This window comes from Puntigrus tetrazona, unplaced genomic scaffold (genome assembly GCF_018831695.1).
Source record: "Puntigrus tetrazona isolate hp1 unplaced genomic scaffold, ASM1883169v1 S000000575, whole genome shotgun sequence".
NCBI classification, from domain to species: domain Eukaryota; kingdom Metazoa; phylum Chordata; class Actinopteri; order Cypriniformes; family Cyprinidae; genus Puntigrus; species Puntigrus tetrazona.
Window position 1 is genome coordinate 7501 of NW_025048207.1, and position 5000 is coordinate 12500.

Consider the following 5000-nt stretch of genomic DNA (forward strand, 5'->3'; position numbering starts at 1 on the left):
GGGTATATAAATAATTTTGGTTCTTTATAAAATAAATAAACTGTTTGTTATATATTAGGATAATAAATAAATAAATAAAACATATAAAGTTACATTTTATGCATAAAATGTAAATTAAAATGTTACCTTTAACTATTTTTATGTATTTTATTTATTTTTATTTATGCAATGCATCCAATTAAATTTATAAATATTTATAAAATATATTTTTGCTCCTAAAATGAAAACAGAGCAATAAAACAATGAAATACAACAATAAAAGTGAAATATATAATAAATTATTATTATTTAAATTTTACAATTTTTTAAAGAAATTAAAAAGGGGGAAATCTTTAGCAGAATGAATCTGTGTGTTTAACCAGTCGATCGCAAACACCACGTCTGACTCCGCCCCTCACAGTGACGTCACCGTGACATCACGCACTCTAAGGTGTGAGATCAGCGCCTCATTGGCTACAAACGGCTCTGACCTTTGACCTGCTGTCCTCGGCCGACCGTACGAGACGCACAAAGAGGCTCTTTTATACACGACTGTATCCGTTTTCTCTTAATGTAGAGATCTGCCTTCCCCACGACTCCCACCAGCGGCCCAAGAAATCTGGGTCGCTCATTGTGCAACTTCATGGAGAAAAAGCATCATTGTTGGCTCTCTCTCTCTCTCTCTCTCTCTCTCTCTGGAAACCACGACTATTTTCTCAGATGATGTGTGTGTGTGTGTGTGTGTGTGTGTGTGGCTTCAAAACACCTCAACTCGCTGGAATTAACATGCAAACAAAGCAGATTACTTTTTTCATTAATGCCGCTTTCTACTGCTCACGACACCTTAGCAACCACATAACAACGGCACGGCAACCATCCACGGCGCCCTAGCGACACAGCAGCCCGTTTTGGCAAGAAAAAAGATAAAAGAAAGAAAGACGAAACTAGTTGAAACGATACTAAATAGTAGTTATTAAATGTGGCTGGTTTCACTTTAACAAACTCGCAAAACATCCCTCCTATGAAAATATGCCATATGATAAATTAAAGACAGATGAGGTTACATAAACACAGACTAACTCAGAAACACAAGAGATACACACACACACACACACACACACACACACTCACACACACACACACACACACACACACACTCACACACACACACACACACACACACACACACCTCACACACACACACTCTCACACTCACACACTCACGCTCTCACACACACTCTTTCTCACTCTCACACGCACTCACTCTCTCACACACACACACGCTCTCACACACACACACACTCACACACACACACACACACACACTCACACACACACACACTCACACACACACACACACACACACACACACACACACACACACTCACACACACACACTCACACTCACACACACTCACACTCTCACACACCACACACTCACACACACTCTCACACTCACACACACACACTCACACACACACACACACACACACACACACACACTCACTCACACACACACACACACACACACACACACACACACTCACACACACACTCACACACACACTCACACACACACTCACACACTCTCTCACACACTCACTCTCACACACTCACACACACACACACACTCACACACACACTCACACACACTCTCACACACACACTCACACACACACACACACACACACACACACACACTCTCACACACACACACTCACACACACACACACTCACACACACACACACTCTCACACACACACACACACTCACACACTCTGCACACACTCTCACACTCACACACACACTCACCACACACACTCACACTCACTCACTCACACACACACTCTCACTCTCACACACACTCTCTCTCTCACACACACTCACTCACACACACACACACACTCTCACACACTCACACACACACACTCTCCTCACACACACTCACTCACACACTCACACACACACCTCACTCTCACACACTCACTCACACACTCTCACTCTCACACACACACACACACACACACACACACACACACACACACACACTCACACTCTCACACACACACTCTCACACACACACACACTCACACACACTCTCATTCACACACTCTCACACACACACTCACACACACACACACACTCTCACACACACACACACTCTCACACACACACACACACACACACACACACTCACACACACACTCCACACACACACACTCACGCACACACACACACTCACACTCACTCTCACACTCACTTTCTCACTCTCACTCTCACACACACACACTCTCACACACACACTCTCACACACACACACTCACACACACTCTTTCTCACACTCACACACTCACTCATACACACACACACACTCGCACACACACACGCACACACTCTCACACTCACACACTCACTCAGATCTCAGGATTTAATACGTGCAAAAAATATTACCCCGGAAAAATAATATTTTATAAATATAGTGATATATTGTAACCATTCCTCCTCGTGCATTTAAAATCTAAAAAAAAAAAATAATAATTTTAACATGCGACATTAAAACATCTCTATATTCTGAGTTTGTCTGTTTATCACTTGACCTCTGACCCCGTGTCACACTCACACTCCTTCATCATGCCGATGTCGACGCAGCGCTTCAGACGGCAGGCCTGGCAGTGGCGCCGGTTATCTTTGGTGATGGTGCAGTTCCCGTTGAAGGGGCAGGTGAAGCTCGCCTTGCGCTTCACTGCGCCTACGAGACAGACAACACATCATCATCATCACCATCATCATCATCATCAACACATCATCACCCATCATCACCATCATCATCATCATCATCATCATCTTCATCAAATACCTGGAAGAATACACCCATGACTGGCAGATCAAAGAAGCACAAATGAACAGACTTCAACACGCCCCTTTAACACTTCAACGGTCAAATTAATTGTTAGTAATTACTTGAACTCATTAAAGCTATTGAATTTAATGACAGTTTATTAATTTATTTTCGTGTAACATTTACTAAACATTACATTACGTTCCTTTTATCCAGTTCTTTTCAAATCCAGTTATTTAAGCATACTTAATGAGTTATATTATTCAATTCAACAATTAATTAAAAATTATAACCCCGCCAAAAAATAAAAATATTAATAAATTGTACGACAACAAGAAATCAGTTTTATATTTTTCCCAAATTCCTTTTTGTTTTAATTTTTACGGTTTCTTTTTATTTTTATACATTGTTATAACTGCTCAATTAATTCAAATTAAACCAGAAATCAAATTAAATAAAAACCTTTTCAGCGTCACATTTCAGAAACCGCAATTCTACACCATTCGGGGAACTCCTAAAAATATAACTCTATACACCTGCAGAGTGTAAAATTAATCGAGCGAAATTCTATAATTACAGAATCATTTCCACAACTTCATATTTGATATTGATTTAATTATTTATGCGTTTATTTAAGGCCCTAAAAAAACGCTGCTTGTCTGTTTATTTAGCGATTTTATTTTTTGGGATTTCTAATTGAAACAAAGACGTACAGTAGAGGTTTACAGTTACGCTAAATCTCTGGCATTCCTTAAAAATAAAGTTTTAATCATTTAATTTAATTTAACAGTAATGCATTCATTTTTTAAGTACCTTCTGCTGTCCAGCAGCGCTGCACGACAAATTGAAATTTTTTTTTTTAATTAAATTTCTGCTCTTATGCTTCCTTATTTCACCACGTTCTGCAGTAAACTCGATTCGGTCTATGTTTTCCGCGTCCAATAAATCAGACGCCCACACAGGACTCTTAAAGGCACAGTACCGGCGGAGAAAGTGCAGCAGCAAGCCAAAACATCCGTTTTATTTCACGCCGTCACTCGCTCGCTCATAAACAGGCTGGGATTCTTCTGCAGGGTTATAAAAGGCAGATTTGGCCGATTTAGCGGATGAAAAGGACACCGAGAACCACCTCGCCTTCTTCTGTCCTCGCTGACAGAACTACTACAGTATGAGGATTAGTTTTTACAAAAGATCAAATTAAATACATAAAAACAACATGGCTGATATAGCTTAATATTAATAATAATTTAACCTTTTTTATTTTACAGTTCAAAAAACTAACACAATAATAACACAATAATAACAATTAACTATTTTAATTATTATTATTATTATTATTATTATTATGTAAATAAATTACCTGAAAGAATTTATACTACTGCTCAAAGGTTTCTTTTTTTCTCCTCAAATTCAGAAATTAGTCATAGTGACAGAGCATAATAATAATTTTAAATGAATGTTATCTGTAATATTTGATACTACTGGTCAGTCTTTTAAATTGATTTTTTTTATTTTTAGAAAAAACAAACAAAACAACAAAAATATCAGCATCAATGACAGAGCTTAATAATATTTAAAAATAATTATTTTACAATAATAATAATAATAATAATAATAAACTTATGCTTAGATTGCCTAAACATGAAATTCCTGTATAGTTTTTTTACGATTTCTTCCAAATTCTCTTTTTGAATGAATTAATTTCACATTTGATGCATTTTATGCATTTAAACGGTTAACTTAATAATTAATTTAATTTTAAAATGTAAGCAAATAAAAGTTTGATGGAAAACAAAATGCTGAACAATAGAGCTTTGTTGTTAAAATAAAAATGAATTAAAGAAAAATTGCAATATTGCAAAAAAAAAAAAAATTTGTATTCATATATTATATATATATATTTATAAATATATATATATATATATATATATGCTTTTTTTAGCTCATTTATAAGCTTTTTAGTAGTATATATTTAATAGTTGTATTAAAAAGCCGAAAAAAATTATATATAAATATATGTGTATATACATTTTTTTGCCTTTTTTTTATGTTGTGAAAAGAAAGCCTTGATTTAGCCCTCAACCTCGATTTATTTAAGCGATGTAAAATTTCAAATATTATTACACTTTAAATCAGCTCCTTTCTCAGTGAATGTGTGTTAAAAGTGATTGATGTTATTTTC

At 36.4% G+C, this 5000-nt stretch overlaps 1 pseudogene; it reads right to left on the reverse strand.

Annotated features, from left to right (window-relative positions):
• Positions 1 to 5000, reverse strand: part of LOC122334579 — an 11985-nt pseudogene that overhangs the window by 6646 nt on the left and 339 nt on the right.